Genomic DNA, 19,848 nt, shown 5'->3' on the forward strand with positions numbered 1-19,848 from the left:
GCAGTCCCCTATACAAGATAGATTCCATAGGTTTGTTCTCAAGTGGAATTTGTATGCAAGTCAAAACTATATATTTTATCTGTAGATAAATAACTGTAGATCCAGAAAAAATATTTTTTGCTCCAGTGACAAAATTTTTTTTTGCTGTAATTGGATTATCAATAAAGCTTTATTACAGACACTTCACAGCTGATTATTGCAGTCTGGGACTATAGTAAAGTATAGGTCTCAGTGGGCAGAGGGTTCTGTCTTTAACTAGGGGTTGTATGTAAGTCAGGTGACCTTAAGTAGGGGACCGCCTGTGTTCACGTATTACACCTGAACAGTTAAAGGAAATCTACCATCAAAATCCATTATGATAAACCAGGGACACTTAATCATAGATCCAGCCACTTGGACCATGGCAATCTTCTTATATTTGTTATCCATGGCCTCCTTTCTTCTAAAACAAACTTGTATAATTTCTCAAAACAGCCTGAAGGGCTCCGGGGGGTGCCCCTCAGGGAGCGCTCCCAACTTGAGTTTCACAGATGCAGTTTTTGAAGCCAAAAGCAGGTGTAGGTCATAATGGGTGAGAACATGTTATTGAAACAAGCTGTTCCTACTCCTTTTCACTCCACTCCTAGTTTGGGCATCAAAAACAGCTTGAAAATGTGGGAAGGCACCCTCAGTGCTGTATCTTCACAGGTTGTGAAAATGGGCAGAGCAAGTCTCCGCTCCCCCTGCACTTCCTTCTGCTAGATGACACAGGCAGAGGGAGGAGAGACATGAAGCAATAAGGGGATCTGGTAATGACCCCAGAACCTTTCGGGCTCATAAGCATAATTTTAAATGTTGATTTTAGAAGGAAGTCATAAATAACAAGTATAAGAAGATTATAATAGACACAGTGCCTGGTAATCAGTAAGTTCCCTGGTGTATCCATGCTTGATTTTGACGGTAGATATTTTTTTAAAATATCAGTTATCATGTGATGTGTGTGGGTTACATGTATTTAGTCCTATTAAGCTTTTTGAAAGTTGGGTTTGTAGACAATACTTTCTCCTGTTATATTATTATACTGTTTTACTTACGATAAGTGTAACTGAAGTTCAATTCAGAATAGAGTACATTTTCTTGGCTATAGATTATATTTACACAGGAGTTATTATGCATAGTAAAATGCCACTAATCCGTTCCCTACATGTGCAACCACCTCCCCATTACTGTATTATTATTGTAAAAACCTAGAAAGGGTTTGCCTGCTCTTATTGGACACATACACATCTAATGTGCACTGGAATCAATAAGGAGGATTGCAGTTAATTGTCCCCTGCTGCTCTGTATAATTGTAGCTCTCTGATAGACTTCAGCATAGAGGAGCTTATTGTTCGATCTACCGCTATGTTTGTCACTTCAAATAAAAACAAGATGCAACCTATAATTATAGTTTTCTGTAAAGGCAGGGACTTATATAATGCTACCAATGCATACTACTGGTAACCGCTTGTATTCAGTGTGATTACCGTACATTAATAGTTGATGTTTATAGCATTTGGTGCATGAAAGGGTTAAGGAATACCTTTGAGTTTCCACTTTTGAATGCAGTTTATGAAGCCAAAACCAGAATTAGTCTGTTTGATTCTCAAACCTGGATCAGGAACCTGAATGTGGCTTTATGACCTAACACCTACACGAAATGCAGTGAGGCACATTTACTTACCCATCCCGTCGCGATCCCCGCCGTGCGTTGTCTGACGAGGATTCGGGTCTGCCGCTATTCACTAAGATCGTGGGCCTAATTCCCTGCATGTGTTGCTTCCCCCGTTGAGGTCAGCCGGAGTTCTTCTTCCCGATGCATGGGAGCGCTGATCTTGCGACACAATTTGCTTTTTAAATTCCGTGGTTTGTCGGACATCCAGGCACCCCCCCTCCCCCCGATTTGTGTCGCATGCAAGCCGGCGCCGATGAGACACAATCCAATCGCATGTGCAAAAAACCCAGGGAAATTCAAGGCAAAAAGGAAAAAATCGTGAAACCCAACGAAAATGCGGGCCGGCGTTCGGACCCTTAGTAAATGTGCCCCAGTGTGTTTTATGGTTTCCGACCCATTGTTGTCCTTTACAGCAGTGATTTTCAACCTGTGTGCCGCGGCACACTAGTGTGCCGCGACACAAGGTTGAGTGTGCCGCGGGGAAAGTTCCCCGAACTACGCTGCCCCTGTGTAGAACTGCCCCGTATTTCTGCGCCCATACTTACCTCCAAGCCCCGCGTCGGCGATCCGCCCATCTTCTGTAGCTCCTGCACCGCGCGGCCCATGTCACGTGACTGACGCGACCTGACGTCAGGTCGCGTAAGTCACGTGACCAGAGGCGCGCGGTGCAGGAGTTACAGAAGGTGGGCAGATCGCCATTAGGAGTGAAGGTACGTGGAAGAAGACATCAAGGGTAAGTATATAGGGTTATTATTTGTATAGGGAAGGCAGCTAGGGTCTTTTTTTATTAGTAAAGGTAGGCTGGGGCTTTTTATTTGTTAAGGGAGGCCTCTGGGGCCTTTTAATTAGTAAAGGGAGGCCTTTAGGGCCTTTTAATTAGTAAAGGGAGGCCTTTAGGGCCTTTTATTTAGTAAAGGGGGGGCTCTAGGGCCTTTTAACTAGTAAAGAGAGGCCGCTACGGGCTCTTAATTAGTAAAGGGAGGCAGCTAGGGCCTTTTTATTAGTAAAGGGAGGCAGCTAGGGCCTTTTTATTAGTAAAGGGAGGCCGCTAGGGGCTTTTTATTAGTAAAGGGAGGCCGCTAGGGGCTTTTTATTAGTAAAGGGAGGCCGCTAGGGCCTTTTTATTAGTAAAGGGAGGCAGCTAGGGCCTTTTTATTAGTAAAGGGAGGCAGCTAGGGCCTTTTTATTAGTAAAGGGAGGCCGCTAGGGGCTTTTTATTAGTAAAGGGAGGCCGCTAGGGGCTTTTTATTAGTAAAGGGAGGCCGCTAGGGGCTTTTTATTAGTAAAGGGAGGCCGCTAGGGCCTTTTTATTAGTAAAGGGAGGCCGCTAGGGCCTTTTTATTAGAAAAGGGAGGCCGCTAGGGGCTTTTTATTAGTAAAGGGAGGCCGCTAGGGGCTTTTTATTAGTAAAGGGAGGCCGCTAGGGGCTTTTTATTAGTAAAGGGAGGCCGCTAGGGGCTTTTTATTAGTAAAGGGAGGCCGCTAGGGTCTCTTAATTAGTAAAGGGAGGCCGCTAGGGTCTCTTAATTAGTAAAGGGAGGCCGCTAGGGTCTCTTAATTAGTAAAGGGAGGCCGCTAGGGTCTCTTAATTAGTAAAGGGAGGCCGCTAGGGTCTCTTAATTAGTAAAGGGAGGCCGCTAGGGTCTCTTAATTAGTAAAGGGAAGCCGCTAGGGTCTCTTAATTAGTAAAGGGAGGCCGCTAGGGTCTCTTAATTAGTAAAGGTAGGCCGCTAGGGTCTCTTAATTAGCAAAGGGAGGCCGCTAGAGGTTTTTATTAGTAAAGGGAGGCCTTTTATGACTGTTTTAGTGTAATTTTGTGCTATTTTGGTTGGTGGTGTGCCCCAGGATTTTCTAAGTATAAAAAGTGTGCCGCAGCTCAAAAAAGGTTGAAAATCACTGCTTTACAGGCCCAACGAAGGGGCAAAATGATGCCACACTTTCAGCTACTAAATTGACTCGTCACAAGCAAAAGTGACTCTTTGCATATAACTTTGGACTTTTTTTGTAGGTAATTGGGCAAAATCTTACATAAAACAGGGAATGCTAGAAACAATATTTAATACCCTACTTGAGGGTATGAAATGGCACGAATCATGGCTTGCCTATAGCAGAGTGCTTTTCATATAGATCAGTAGATACACTGGGCTTGTGGGATCTGACCTGAAGAATATCCTTTTCCCCAGGGAGGTATTAGTAGTCAGACACGTCGTGTTGGATATGGAGTAAATTGGTCATGTGGAGCTGGAGTGGAAGTAACTGATTAGAGAATTGCGTTATTTATTATTTATTACACATTTTGTTTTTCTCTTCCAGCTCTGTAAAAGATTTTCATTTTTTGGTAGAGATTTTAATTGAGTCCAGTTTCTTCGAAATAATCATTCAATAATCACAGTGTCATTGAGTGAACTTATGATCAATACCGATCTTTATCCTAGGAGAACCTTGTATCTTTGCACGTGATGATTAACAATTAACATTAATTGAAAGTATTATGGTATGGTGTAGAAGTTTATATTGCACCCCTATCAGCCCCTCCACACAGGTTCAATTGTCTTAGATAATCCTTTTGTTTAGGTAAAGTGATGCAGACTTCTTTTCCAAACATCCAAACTAAGCTACATTTAAGCAAAAGCTTAAAAAAAGGAATAACAGCCTACTTTGTGATGCCATTCTGTAATATTACCATACCCAGATGAAAAAATACCATCATATGGAACCTCTTGTATATTTTCACTATAGGCCAACTACGCATGAACGTGTTTGGCCCATGAAAATGGACCAGTGCTGGTCAGATCTCACAAAACTGGCGCAATGCAGTGCACAGGAGTCCTTGCATCATAGTGATATATGATGCAAAGACTCCTCATCTGCTCGCTGTGCAGCAGTACTGACAGTTTCATCCCATTCTTTTTATCCATGAATCTTTTTGCTTAAATATCTCCTATTTTCTGGTGGGCACTTTAAAAGGACACCAGTAATTAGGTCTCTCACTATTTCTGTCACCTCTACCTGTTGGAGCAGCTCACAAGGATCCATCACAGCCTTTATCTAGTAAATTCATACATTAATCATTATAAAATCATCTTTTCTTTATTATGTAAATGAGGCTGGTCACATGGTCAGAGGCAGTGATGTCACTCCTGTTACCCCTCCCCTCTCCTCCCCCAGCTCATGTCTGTGTGTAATGTATAGTAAGGTATAGCTAGTGTATGTGCTTTATCTGCTGACATGGTCTGTCCTCCTATACACATGTGAGAGACACAGACATCAGCTACACATGAATCTGACATGTTCTGCTATAACATGGCTGCCTGTAGCTGTTGCATCTCTCCTATACACACACAGGCTGCAGGGGGTGCCAGCACCAGGAAGCACATGGAGCAGCCATTACACCATTCTACCTCACATCATTATACAGACTGTCAGTCAAGCACTGGGGGTGTGGCTGTGCCTCCCACTCATGAATAAGCTGGATAGCTTGAATATGATAATGACTCATTGGACATCTCACATATCATTTGCATACAGCTTTAGGACCTCATTTCTTAGGTTTACAGGCATGTAGAGGGACAATGAAGGGATAGAAGCAATGCTTTCTAATGGCAGTTTATGAAAATATTAATTTGCATGACGGGTTCTCTTTAAGAAATTGTAAAAAAATAAACAAATAAATTAGTTAAGCTGAGAGTAAACAGGATCTCTGGGAAGTTTGTTCTATGTTTTACTCGTCTCCTTAAATGGAAACATTAAAAAGTTCTTGAAAAAAACAACTCTGAAGTTTCTGAGTTTGAAGCCTGCTCCACAATGTTTATACTGACACTTCTGTGATGACTATAATGCTGGATTGAATACCATGGCCTTGTGTTATGTCTACATCTTACTTAGAAAGCCGACTAATAAGATGTTTTTGTTGTATGGCAGCTGCATGTAACTAGGATGTTTCCTTAAATGGAGAAGGAATATATATGTAGATGTTTTCTACTGCGTGTGTGAACCAATACATTACTTGTATTTTCTGAAATATTTGTGAATACAGGTTTCAGTGTTTCATCTGGGTTCTCCAGGATGTCTATATTGATCATCTACCTAGAGACGTAATCGGTATATGATTGACAGGGGTATGACCAGAGCCGGATCTACATTGGCGCTCCTGGAGCACTTGCGCCGGGCCCCGGGTTCAGCCCTCCCTCTATGGGGCCCCGGCATCTGGCGCTGTAGATCCGGCCCTGTACACAAGAACATGCTACAGGGGCCCCCGCAGGTATCAGCTGCTAAGTATGGGGCTGCTAAACGCTATTAGCAGCCCCATACTGACACGCACACACTATATGGTACTGTGCCTTTAAGGCACAGATACCATAGAGTGGCAGAAGTGCAGGCAGAGCGACCTCTGCCTGCACTTTCAGTCCTCCACAGACGGCCGATCTATGACTCATAGATCGCGCCGTCTGTGTCTCCACACTGCAAGGAGATGAAGAGCCTGGGTGCAGATCATCCTGTCAGTGCTGCGAGGGATCGTCTGGAAAGGTGAGTGAACTTTTATTATTTTATTGTTTTACAGGGGCCCAGAAAGGAAGATAGAAGATAATTTATATATATTAAGGGGCAAATGTATAGTGGAGGGGGGTATTTATATATGGAGGAGGCACTGTATAGGAGACAGAGGGGGGAAGCCACTGTATAGGGGATGAGGGGGGTGTAATTTATATAGAGAGGAGCCATTGTATAGGGGACGGGAGAGGGTGTAATATATATATATATATATATATATATATATATATATATATATATATATATATATATTCCAAGAAATTAGGCAGCACTCCGGTTGTAATGTGCAAAAGAGTGGTTTTCTTTATTCCATGCTTTTTAAAGATACAGCAACGTTTCGACTCACTATGAGTCTTTCTCAAGGCTTGAGAAAGACTCATAGTGAGTCGAAACGTTGCTGTATCTTTAAAAAGCATGGAATAAAGAAAACCACTCTTTTGCACATTACAACCGGAGTGCTGCCTAATTTCTTGGAATCTATCATTGGAGGATCCGTGGCCCGATCCTAGTGTGCCTGCACCCACCATCGCTCTTTTTCTTGGTGTGCCGTTCTCATTTTCCTGAAGTGTATATATATATATATATATATATATATATATATATATATATATATATATATGAGAGAAGGAACTGTATAGGAGACAGGAGGGGTAATTTATAAATAGGGAAGCCACTGTATAGGGGACGAGGGGGTGTAATTTATAAATAGGGAAGCCATTGTATAGGGGACGAGGGGGTGTAATTTTTATATATAGGGAAGCCACTGTATAGGGGACGAGGGGGGGTGTAATTTTTATATATAGAGGAGCCACTGTATAGGGGAGGAGGTGTCATTTATATGTTTTGGGTTTAGTTGTTAAGTGGCGGTTGCTGTATAGCAGGGGCAGCTTTATATAAATGACCGTAAATGGCAGTTTACAGTGAGTGGCCTATAGCAGGGGTACTGTTCATTCATAAATGGGGGTGCCATATATAGCTTTAGTAAGCAGGTGTTGTCTATATATATCCAGGTGCCATGATATTGTCAGTAATTGAGGTATCTTTAAGGGCACAGATGTGCTGCCAAGAGCTGAAGACATCTAGGGGCGAATTCATCACAGCTGGAGGAGTTACACCGGATGAGGAAGAGATCCCAGTCTACAGGGGGCGCTATAGAGGCTGTAATGAGGTTGTAATGAAGAAGACAGTAAACAGTGAGTAATCAGATATAATTATATTAAAATATTTTTGTTTATCTGCAGAGCATTTCATTTTTAATTTGAATACATTTTTTGGTACTGGTTTTTTTATTGAGTATGTGTTAGGTGGTATTATTTTGCAGTGGTGATGGTAGCGGTCTGGTGGTATTATTCAGTCATACCACAGTAGTAATGGTAGCGGTCTGGTGGTATTATTCAGTCATACCGCAGCGGTGATGGTAGTGGTGTGGTGGTATTATTCAGTCATGATGCAGTGGTAATGGTAGTGGTGTGGTGGTATTATTCAGTCATACCGCAGCGGTAATGGTAGTGGTGTGAGGGTATTATTCAGTCATGATGCAGGGGTAATGGTAGCGGTGTGGTGGTATTATTCAGACATGATGCAGCGGTAATGGTAGTGGTGTGGTGGTATTATTCAGACATGATGCAGTGGTAATGGTAGTGGTGGTATTATTAAGATATGATGCAGTGGTGATGGTAGTGGTGTGGTGGTATTATTCAGACATGATGCAGTGGTAATGGTAGTGGTGTGGTGGTATTATTAAGATATGATGCAGTGGTGATGGTAGCGGTGTGGTGGTATTATTCAGTCATGATGCAGGGGTGATGGTAGTGGTGTGGTGGTATTATTCAGACATGATGCAGTGGTAATGGTAGTGGTGTGGTGGTATTATTCAGACATGATGCAGCGGTAATGGTAGTGGTGTGGTGGTATTATTCAGTCATGATGCAGTGGTAATGGTAGTGGTGATATTATTCAGTCATGATGCAGTGGTAATGGTAGTGGTGTGGTGGTATTATTCAGACATGATGCAGTGGTAATGGTAGTGGTGTGGTCATATTATTCAGACATGATGCAGTGGTAATGGTAGTGGTGTGGTAGTATTATTCAGACATGATGCAGTGGTAATGGTAGTGGTGTGGTAGTATTATTCAGTCATGATGCAGTGGTAATGGTAGCGGTGTGGTGGTATTAATCAGACATGATGCAGTGGTAATGGTAGCGGTGTGGTGGTATTATTCAGTCATGATGCAGTGGTAATGGTAGTGGTGTGGCGGTATTATTCAGACATGATGCAGTGGTGATGGTAGTGGTGTGGAGGTATTATTCAGTCATGATGCAGTGGTAATGGTAGTGGTGTGGCGGTATTATTCAGACATGATGCAGTGGTAATGGTAGCGGTGTGGTGGTATTATTCAGTCATGATGCAGTGGTAATGGTAGTGGTGTGGCGGTATTATTCAGACATGATGCAGTGGTAGTGGTGTGGTAGTATTATTCAGTCATGATGCAGTGGTAATGGTAGCGGTGTGGTGGTATTAATCAGACATGATGCAGTGGTAATGGTAGCGGTGTGGTGGTATTATTCAGTCATGATGCAGTGGTAATGGTAGTGGTGTGGCGGTATTATTCAGACATGATGCAGTGGTAATGGTAGTGGTGTGGTGGTGTTATTCAGTCATGATGCAGTGGTAATGGTAGTGGTGTGGCGGTATTATTCAGACATGATGCAGTGGTGATGGTAGCGGTGTGGTGGTATTATTCAGTCATACCGCAGCGGTAATGGTAGTGGTGTGGTGGTGTTATTCAGTCATGATGCAGTGGTAATGGTAGTGGTGTGGCGGTATTATTCAGACATGATGCAGTGGTGATGGTAGCGGTCTGGTGGTATTATTCAGTCATGATGCAGTGGTGATATACCCCTCACACTACATGATATATGGGGGGCTCAATGTGGTCATTATGGTGTGAGGGGTATATATGAAATATGTGGGGGCACAGTGTGGTCAGTTGTAGTGTGAGGGGTATGTATGATATATATGTGGGGGCACAGTGTGGTCAGTTGTAGTGTGAGGGGTATATATGATATATGTGGAAGTATAGTGTGGTCAGTTGTAGTGTGAGGGGTATATATGATATATATGTGGGGGTATAGTGTGGTCAGTTGTAGTGTGAGGGGTATATATGAAATATGTGGGGGCACAGTGTCGTCAGTTGTAGTGTGAGGGGTATGTATGATATATATGTGGGGGCACAGTGTGGTCAGTTGTAGTGTGAGGGGTATATATGATATATTGGGGGCTCAGTGTGGTCAGTTGTAGTGTGAGGGGTATATATGATATATATGTGGGGGTATAGTGTGGTCAGTTGTAGTGTGAGGGGTATATATGAAATATGTGGGGGCACAGTGTGGTCAGTTGTAGTGTGAGGGGTATGTATGATATATATGTGGGGGCACAGTGTGGTCAGTTGTAGTGTGAGGGGTATATATGATATATGGGAGGCTCAGTGTGGTCAGTTGTAGTGTGAGGGGTATATATGAAATATGTGGGGGCACAGTGTGGTCAGTTGTAGTGTGAGGGGTATGTATGATATATATGTGGGGGCACAGTGTGGTCAGTTGTAGTGTGAGGGGTATGTATGATATATATGTGGGGGCACAGTGGGGTCAGTTGTAGTGTGAGGGGTATGTATGATATATATGTGGGGGCACAGTGTGGTCAGTTGTAGTGTGAGGGGTATATATGAAATATGTGGGGGCACAGTGTGGTGAGTTGTATTGTGAGGGGTATGTATGATATATATGTGGGGGCACAGTGTGGTCAGTTGTAGTGTGAGGGGTATATATGATATATATGTGGGGGTATAGTGTGGTCAGTTGTAGTGTGAGGGGTATGTATGATATATATGTGGGGGCACAGTGTGGTCAGTTGTAGTGTGAGGGGTATGTATGATATATATGTGGGGGTATAGTGTGGTCAGTTGTAGTGTGAGGGGTATATATGATATATGTGGGGGCACAGTGTGGTCATTTATGGTGTGAGGGGTATATATGAAATATGTGGGGGCACAGTGTGGTCAGTTGTGGTGTGAGGAGTATATATGATATATATGTGGGGGCACAGTGTGGTCAGTTGTAGTGTGAGGGGTATATATGATATATGTGGGGGCACAGTGTGGTCAGTTGTGTTGTAAGGGGTATTTAAATATATGTATATAGGATGATGCCAACCAGGTCTGTTTTATAAACCTGCAGAGATGAGTCTTGGCTGCAAGAAGTCTCCCTGAAGATTAGACAGGAGGGAAGAGACAACATCAGGGGCGTCACCTGAGGACTGGTATATACTACTATATGGTCACTATATGCTGGTACATACTGGTCTGTCTGTGTAGGTTATCATTTAGTATTGCAGTATTATCCAGTCATTATGTAGTGGTGATAATCAGGATGTAATGTTATTATTTGGGCCCTGTACAGAGGTGTCATTAGTGATATTGCACTTTGCTCGTGGTGTTCATCAAGTTCATCAATAAATGGAGTTTATATGTGGTAAATCATTGGTAATACTGGTCTGTGAGTCTTGTGTTCAGTATCAGGATGTTGGTATTTTCTTTATGTTGTGGTGATGCTGTGGGTTGCAGTTTCGAGGCATCTTTTGGAATAGTTTGGAATATTGGTTTTATGATAGTTTTAATTGGTAACAGTATTGTGGTATCATTATCTGGTAGTAGTATGGTGCTAATATTTGTAATAGGATAACTATGTGGTATCTTTTTTTCACATATATTGTTGTGGAAGGGGGCCCCGCGTTGGCTGCCGAGCTGGGGGGCCCCATCTTAAATGAGGTGCTCCATACCGTTGGGACCCTTAATCTGGCCCTGGGTATGACACAAGCAACCTTGTTGATCAGTTTTAAGTGAAACTCAGATGTGATATTGATTCACTACGCTAAGGATAGTAAAGGAATTCACTATGCTAAGGACAGTAAAGGAAAGAATCTAGAAGAACCTTTTTAGCACTGCTGGAGGAAACCTTTGATAACAATTCCAATGATACATGTGTCATGCTGCTGGCTTCTTCTAAGCCTGAGATATATCTGGTATATATAATATAAGATTCAGATTCGGCTATTCCTGACAGTGGGCACTTCTTGGTTGTGACATCTGCTCATCCCACTAAAGCCAGAAGAGGACAGCATGTTTGTAATTGGCTGATCTGAGGCATGTGATGAGTCACATGCTTGTGACATCACTACAGGTCCTACAGCCCCTCTCAACAAGCCTCCTTTAGTCTCTAGCTGTACTATACGGTTTCCCATGGCAACCAGAAAGCATAGAAAATGTAGATTAGCCTGGGGGCAAGGTAAAACCTCTGCTAGCTGCTAAACACCTGCTGATATGTAATTATAGTAAATGAAAGAATTGCTTATATTTGCTTAGTGCACAGTTAGGCTAAAGTTTTTATACTCTATTAAATAAAAGTGTCCGGACTCACACGCCAAGTGTGTTTGCCTTACGAATACTGGCACCGGTCTTCATTTATCTTGCACACCATGCTCTGCTCGGAAGTGTGCTCCCTCTTTTATTTTTTGGTGTGCCTTTAACATACTGCGTATCGCTGTATTAAATGTGTTACATACTCAGACTAAGCACTAAGGTGCCCCTTCAGGTGTACATTTTTGTCGGACACAGTGCAGCTGCAACAGAAAACTTGTGCAGACACTTTCAAAATACATGTGCAAGCAGTTTGCATGTTCTTTCTTTAGCAAAATCAGATCTGGTCTCATGTGCTAAATGCAACTAAAGTGTTGCAGATTTTTATGTATAACTGAGTACTTTATGAGCAACCACCTCTTCCATGTTACCACTCTAACGACTGTCAATATCAGGGGCTGTGCGCACAGTACAGAAGGATAATATGATATTTCACATATTATCTAGTAAATAACTTTTATATGACTATGTGGCTGTTATTATAATGTACTGTAATTCCTTGTCCTATTGATTTTGTCTGCTTCTCCGAGCTTCTTTGGTGGTTGTTGAATTTCAGGATGCTTGTAAATGGTTAAGCGGATGATCCTTGCAGCCATTAGGCATCTCTTCCATTTATAGCATAGCAGAGCGCTCGGCGCCTCTGCCAATACTGTGTTCTTACTTATGAATGATTAATACCCACACATTGCACATCCATTTCCATGTTCTTCTACATGTATGAGAAAACCAAATTGGTTCTGTGTGGAAATGTGCTCTGAAAAGGCAAGTTTCACATTAGGTATGTGTGTAGTGAGCAGTTTGGTCAGTATCTAGGACAGCAACACATGTATACGAGTATGCAGGCAAGTGTGCTTTTCTGAGTTATTGATCTCTGATCCCAACCACAGGTAACCTTGAAGAGCAATGTGAGGTCACAATATGAGAGCATCTATTTTTAGATAAGATAGATAGATGAGATGTGATTTTGGTTGCTTCAATACTAATTTAGTGTTAAGGGGTGATTTGACATTTATGAATGGTGCAAATGAATAGTTAAGAAAAAAATACTATATTTTTGTCATTGCAACAGTAATTTAAAAAAACATAAGGTATGATAAATCATCAAGACAACTTGAGGTTGGTAATTCACTATGAATATTTTTGCTGGCAACTTTCTTTTTGTCCACTTTATTTGTTTATATGATTTGGTTATTAAATAAAATGTGTTTTTCATTTGTCAAATTGGATCCTATGGTCTCTGTAGAAAATAGATAACTCAAGAGTCAAATCTACTTAAAGGTGAGAATCTACTGCAATAGATAAAAGGGTTAAAAAGACACAGAGGGTTTTTCTATACATAGGCGGCAGCCACATATAGTACGGTTATGGCTTCTTTCCTGTCATTATTCCTTGGTAAATGATAACACATATTAATTTAATAGGTTTTATTATAGTGAGAAATACATAGTCCAGGTAAATGCTTATAAAATGTCTTATTGGCAATTGGAATAGAGGGGTTATCTTCCCCGGGGTTGTTTCACAGGTGCACTGTGCAGCCCTGTTAATTCCTGCACAACATTTAGGGATCTATAACAATATGATATGTTGAACACTGTCTATTTCACAGAAGGCCCTTCTGGTCGTCTAATACTAATTATTCACACCTCCATTTGGCGTTTCTGCCTGACATCTATGTCACAATTGTTTTTTTTTCTAAATCACATCTTTTTTTTAATTGATTTTTAACACTTTTTACATTAACACCTACACCTTCCCATCCCTTCCCGTCCCTTCCACTTCCAGAGATTCCCCTCCTTTTTTCCTGTAACGTTTCCGAGAAAATGTATATTACCATATCCGGAGTAGGATCCTGATGGTACATGGGTGTACAGCTGAGGCATGTTTACAGATATCAAGAAAGAGTAACATTACATAAAGGTACATACTTAACCCCTTAACGACTTGGCCATTTTGCACCTTCCTGACACGGCCCTTTTTTTGAAATCTTACATGTGTCAGTTTATCTGGTAATAACTTTGGAACATTTTAATATATCTGGGTGATTTTGAGATAGTTTTTTCGTGACACATTGTAAATTTGGTCCAAATTTTGAAAAAAATGATGTTTTCCAAATTCAAAAATTTACACTTTTTGGAAAGTTGGTCATATCACCAAAATAACTTGATAACTAACATTTTCCATATATCTGCTATAACTTGGCATCATTTTTCAAACATTATTTCCTTTTTTTTGGATGTGAGGAGGCTTATAACATTAGGTGCTATTTTTCAGATTTTCACAAAAATCGTCAAAACCTATTTCTGCAGTGACCAAGTTAGTTAGAAGTCACTTTTTAAGGACTTTATGATAGTACTCCCCCCACAAGTGATACCATTTTAGAAACTGCACCCCTCAAAATATTCAAAACAACCTTTGGAAAGTTAGTTAACCCTTTGAGCATTTCACGAGCGTGAAAAATAAATGAACGTGAAATTACAGAAATCTAATTTTTTTTAACAATATATTCATTGAACACTAAATTTTGCGCCTTCACAAGGGGTTAAAAAGGAAAATGCATCTCAAAATGTTTGGTGCAATTCCTCCTGAGTATTCCAATACCCACTGTGTCAATATACACTGCTGTACGGGCACAGGGTGGCACTTGGTAGGGAAACAGCGCTGTTCAGTTTTTAGAGAACAAATTTTATTGAAATACTTTCCATGTGTCAGGATACAATTGGAGAGCCCTAGTGGTATAAAACAGAAGGGAACCCCAACAAGTGACACCATTTTGGAAAGTACACCCCTTGGAGAATTTAGCAAGGTGTAATATGTGTATGTACCCCTAAAGGTGTATGATCCAATCAGACCCCAAAAAGGAAAAAGGTGAAAATTTTCCCCAAAAAGTCACTTTTACCCCAAATTATTCTAAGCCACAAGTGTCAAAAGATGAAACAATCCCACAAAATGTGTACAACTATTTCTCCTGGATGTAGAATTGCCCCACATGTGCAGATAAAATGTTGTATGGGTACACAGTAGGGCTCAGAAGGGAAAGAGGGATGTGTGTCTTTTAGAAGCCAAATTTGACAGAAATCGTATACATGGGTTAGGGTGCATTTGGAGAGCCCTAGTGGTATAAAACAGAAGGGAACCCCAACAAGTGACACCATTTTGGAAAGTACACCCCTTGGAGAATTTAGCAAGGTGTAATATGTGTATGTACCCCTAAAGGTGTATGATCCAATCAGACTGGATTGGAAAAGTGGAATGCTGGTATAAAAGTTATCCACGTAGAGGTGGTAACCTTTATCCATAAGTGGGTGCACCAAATCCCACACAAGCTTCCCTGTAACTCCTAGGACAGGGGGGCATTCTGGAGGGCTAATTCGGGTGTCTTTTCCCTCATAAATCCTAAACCTATGGGTGTACCCTGTGGTACTCTCACACAACTTGTACATTTTAATTCCGTACCTGGCCCTCTTGCTGGGCAGGTACTGGCGGAATTTTAACCTGCCTTTGAAATGTACCAGTGACTCGTCTACACAGATGTTTTGTAAAGGGGTGTATGCCTCGGCAAACTTTGTGCCAAAATGGTCGAGGATTGGCCGAATTTTATATAGCCGGTCAAATGATGGGTCACTTTGAGGTGGACATTGTACATTATCGTTGTAATGCAAAAATTTAAGAATTGTCTCAAAGCGTGGCCGTGTCATTACGGTGCGGTAAATTGGAGTACTGTAGAAAACATCAGTACTCCAATACTGCCTAACCTCTGTTTTTTTAACAATGCCCATGTGGAGCACAAGACCCCAAAACTTCATCATCTCTACTGCATCTACAGGGGTCCACCTAGAAAATGATGAAGTGGGGTTTTGTGCAAAAAATTGTTGGGCATATAAATTTGTCTGTGACACCATGAGATTTAGGAGGTCCTCAGAGAAAAAGAATTTGAAAAAATTAATTTCAGTGAGGCCATCAGTGTCAAAATGAATTCCTGAGGTGCCCACGAACTCAGGAATTTGGGGCACATAATTTTCAGGGGGTGGGTTCCATGATGAATCACTTGCGGGCTGGGGAACATGCTCGGCAGTGGTCCTGGGGCGCCTTCTTGAGGGCCCCTCATCACCAGAGGAAGAGGAAGGGCAGTAGGAGGAGGAGGATGAAAAATAAAGAAATGGGGCATCCTCCCCTTCTGAATCAGTCTCGGCAAGGAAGGCATAAGCCTCCATTGCTGAAAAAGATCTTTGGGATGTATTGGACATTTTTATTGGGGTGGGGTGGGGGCGTGTATAAATGTTGTGCTTTTAACACGTGTAAACTTTATTCAAGGGGGTGTGTATGTTGTGCTTCAACACGTGTGGGGCGATGAAAGAATAGACCGTAACCGTAACTAGAACTTTTACTACAGGAAAAAAAAAATTTACAACAAAAAAAAAAGACAAAAAAAGGAGCAAGTGCTGAGCAGTAAGATGCTACTGATCAGTGCTCGGTTGTCGCAGCGCACTCACAAGATGGATTGTGTGCGCAAAAATTATAAAAAAAAAAACACCTCTTTTTTACAATAAAAAAAAAAGCGACAAAAAAAGGAGCAAGTGCTGAACAGTAAGATACTACTGATCAGCGCTCGGTTGTCGCAGCACACTCACAAGATGGATTGTGTGCGCAAAAATTATTTTTAAAAAACCCTCTTTTTTACAACCAAAAAAAGCGACAAAAAAGGAGCACGTGCTGAACAGTAAGATACTACTGATCAGCGCTCGGTTGTCGCAGCGCACTCACAAGATGGATTGTGTGCGCAAAAATTATTTTAAAAAAAACCTCTTTTTTACAACCAAAAAAAGCGACAAAAAAGGAGCAAGTGCTGAACAGTAAGATGCTACTGATCAGCGCTCGGTTGTCGCAGCGCACTCACAAGATGGATTGTGTGTGCAAAAACTATTAAAAAAAAAAGCAGCAGTAAAAAATTGGCACTGTGCAAGCACAAGTGCCAACCAGTGATGTGTGTCACCGATCTGCACTTGGCGGTCACAGGACACACAAAACTGAGCAAAAAACAAAAAAAAAACCCCTCCTGTATAAGAAAAAAGCTGAAGCTAAAGCTGATCAGTGATGCAAGTCACTGATCAGTGCCCAGCTTACAGGATGCAACCACGAAGGTGGTGCAGGGGAAAATACGAGAAAAAAAAAAACTGCGACCAAAAAATGAGCACACGTGCTCGGCGTCGCAGGACGCACACAGGGAAGGGGTGGAAGGGATCAGGAACAGGGATTGATGTAGGGAAATTAGGGATCGCACACAAAAAAAATAAAAAATAAGATCACACAGAAGTGAGATCTTACTGAAGTAGTCACAGCAGCAATTGAGGATCACACTGGTGGTGCCCAGAAAGGTGCCAGCCAGCAATTCTAGAGGGTCCAGCAACACAGGTGGGTGATATACACTGTTCTGCACGCTGTCTCACACTAGAATGAGACGTGCAGAACAGTGATCACTAATTTGAACCTCCCACCTGAAATCCGATTGGCCGATCTGTACAGATCGGCCAATCGGATGTCTAAGGGAGGTGGCATGATGCCACCAGACATGCCCTCTAATGATGATGATTGGTGCTGTCCTAGACAGCACCAATCATCATCCTGTGTTAACTAGCATGACCCCCTGGTGACGTATACTGCTGCTATTGGTCAGTCGCATCGACCAGCCAATAGCAGCGATCGGGGGGGGGGGGGGGCGAAACCCCCCTGTACCACGAGGCAAGAGGCCATCTTGTCCCGATCGCCGTGCCTCTAGACACGGCGATCGGTAATAGCTGTGACATGCACCTTTCCAGCGCTATCGGCTGGTCTGAACTGACACCTGTGTTATACTCTATTGTAGTAAATATAGTTGAGATAAACGGTGGGCTTCACACAGAGACAATGAAGGAACTATAGCTAAAGCTTCGGACCATTGTCTAGATGTTAGGGGCTCAAAGTCCTTTTTCACAATTGTAACTGTAGACATGTTATATATACATGGGTCAGGATGCTGGTATGTTAGAATGGATCACATGCATTAAGGAGAATCAGAGCTATTGTTCGATTCATTACTCTGGATATTAATCCTATAATTCATCTTTTGTTAGGTAAAATATTACCCTTTGTTTCTCGAATAATTCTTTATAGTTGATGATTTTGCCAATGTCCTATGTAAACATATGCGCTGTCTTGCAGTCACCTTACTAATGTCATGCCCTTGGCTCATCGATCTATTTTCTTGGGAATTTTCTTGTGTTCTTGGGAATTTGACTCCCTTATTGAATGGCTTTTCCAAATACGATTGTAGTCATTTTATCACCTCTCAGGAGCTGATCCAGTAAGTGATTTAAGGCTTTATTGATTGATTTCATTGTAAACCTTCTTGTTACTATTTTTATTCTGTAACATACCGTACCTAAGTATCACATCTTCTCTGTTACGTTAGACTTTCAGGTACAACTAATGCTGACCATAACAGGACTGTGATACTGAACATCATACAGACCTTTATAATATGGCCATGTTGACAACTGTGCTGTAGGTTCATGTTAAGGGCCTCCAATGTAGATTCCATAAAAGCTCAAATAAAAACGTCCTACAGTACAACTAGAAGGGTTTTTTTCTTAAAATGACAGACTTGGCAATGGAAGCCTTTTGGAACCCATCTTAATCTTCATTTTGTTTGAATAAACAAATTTGTTTGAAGCTCTTTGCAATTGACTGCACATTTTTTGTCAAACTATTTTTGATGTGAATATAATCTGCAAATTTGCAACAAAATATACTGTACATTCCAATTCTGTCTATAGCACATTAGAAAGTATAATTACACTTAAATCTCTCGACCTTTCCACAGCAAGTATATTGGAAGGTAACCTTATTCAAAGCCCGATTTGGCATAGGCTAGAGACATATTTGGCATAGGCTAGAGGTATATTTGGCATAGGCTAGAGTCATATTTGACGTGGGCTAGAGACATTTATCTAGCCTATTGTCACGGGTTGCAGGCTCACCGTGATCCCCCATGTGGCCCCTCTCCGAGGCACTGCAACCAGTGGCGTACCAATAGCCGTAGCAGCCGGAGCGCTTGCTACGGGGCCCGGGCGGCACAGGGGCCCAGGATGAACAGCCAAGACAAAACTTATAAATGCTTACTGGTTTGATGGGACCACCCTTGAACAATAATACGGGCCCCTGTGCCGTCCCTCTGTCCGCGATCGCGCAGTCGGCCTACTTCTGCAGCTTCCCAAAGACACAGCCTCCCACTGCACAGCAGCTGGTCTTCTGGAAATGTAAGTAAGTCCATATATATATATGTATAGATTGCTGTGTGTATGTATGTGCTGTGTGTATGTATGTGCTGTGTGTATGTATGTATGTGCTGTGTGTATGTATGTATGTGCTGTGTGTATGTATGTATGTGCTGTGTGTATGTATGTATGTGCTGTGTGTATGTATGTATGTGCTGTATGTATGTGTATGTGCTGTATGTATGCGTATGTGCTGTATGTATATGCTATATGTATGTGTATGTGCTGTGTATGTGTGTGTATGTGCTGTATGTATGTGTGTATGTGCTATATGTATGTATGTATGTATGTGTGTATGTGCTGTACAGTATATACTTTATGTATGTGTGTATATGTTGTATGTGTGTGTATATGCTGTATGTGTGTGTGTGTGTGTGTGTGTATATGTTGTATGTGTGTGTATATGCTGTATGTGTGTGTGTGTGTGTGTGTATGTGTGTGTGTGTGTGTGTATATGCTGTGTGTGTGTGTGTGTATATGCTGTATGTGTGTGTGTGTGTCTGTATATGCTGTGTGTGTGTGTCTGTATATGCTGTGTGTGTGTGTGTGTGTGTATATGCTGTATGTGTGTGTGTGTATATGCTGTATGTGTGTGTGTGTATATGCTGTATGTGTGTGTACAGTTTATGCTGTATGTGTGTGTACAGTTTATGCTGTATGTGTGTGTACAGTATATACTGTATGTGTGTGTACAGTATATACTGTATGTGTGTGTACAGTATATACTGTATGTGTGTGTGTATATTCTGTATATACCGTATGTATTTGTGTATATATTGCATGTATTTGTGTATATATTGCATGTATATGCAGTATGTGT

General features: G+C 41.7%; 1 protein-coding gene across 8 annotated transcripts in view; it reads left to right on the top strand.

The window, feature by feature from the left end:
- MTCL1 (microtubule crosslinking factor 1) overlaps positions 1-19,848 on the top strand; it is a 102,035-nt gene that overhangs the window by 39,779 nt on the left and 42,408 nt on the right. The window contains exons 1-2 of one of the 8 annotated variants that reach the window (XM_072152218.1): positions 6,139-6,220; positions 7,292-7,437. The exons of 6 other annotated variants lie outside the window; for them this stretch is intronic. The gene's annotated coding sequence lies outside the window, so the exon portion shown is untranslated. Of the gene's footprint in view, positions 1-6,138; positions 6,221-7,161; positions 7,438-19,848 lie in introns of those variants that run through there. One more of the 8 variants, XM_072152217.1, reaches the window with a different exon arrangement.

This window comes from Engystomops pustulosus, chromosome 5 (genome assembly GCF_040894005.1).
Source record: "Engystomops pustulosus chromosome 5, aEngPut4.maternal, whole genome shotgun sequence".
Classification (NCBI taxonomy): Eukaryota; Metazoa; Chordata; class Amphibia; order Anura; family Leptodactylidae; genus Engystomops; species Engystomops pustulosus.